The following is a 411-nucleotide window of genomic DNA, read 5'->3' on the forward strand; positions in this document are numbered from 1 at the left end:
AAATATTGGTTATCACTGACAGGATCAACTGTGTCAAAAATAGCAAGAATATTGGTTATCACTAACAGGATCAACTGTATCAGAAATAACAATAATATTGGTTATCACTTACAGGATCAACTGTTTTAGAAATAACAATAATATTGGTTATCACTAACAGGATCAACTGTGTCAGAAATAACAATATTATTGGTTATCACTGACAAGATCAACTGTGTCAAAAGTAGCAATAATATTGGTTATCTCTGACAGGATCAACTGTGTCAGAAATAACATTGTTATTGGTTATCACTGACATGATCAACTGTGTCAGAAATAACAATAATATTGGTTATCACTAACAGGATCAACTGTATCAGAAATAACAATAATATTGATTATCACTGACAGGATCAACTGTGTCAGAAATGA

This window comes from Mizuhopecten yessoensis, unplaced genomic scaffold, assembly GCF_002113885.1.
Source record: "Mizuhopecten yessoensis strain PY_sf001 unplaced genomic scaffold, ASM211388v2 scaffold7695, whole genome shotgun sequence".
Classification (NCBI taxonomy): Eukaryota; Metazoa; Mollusca; class Bivalvia; order Pectinida; family Pectinidae; genus Mizuhopecten; species Mizuhopecten yessoensis.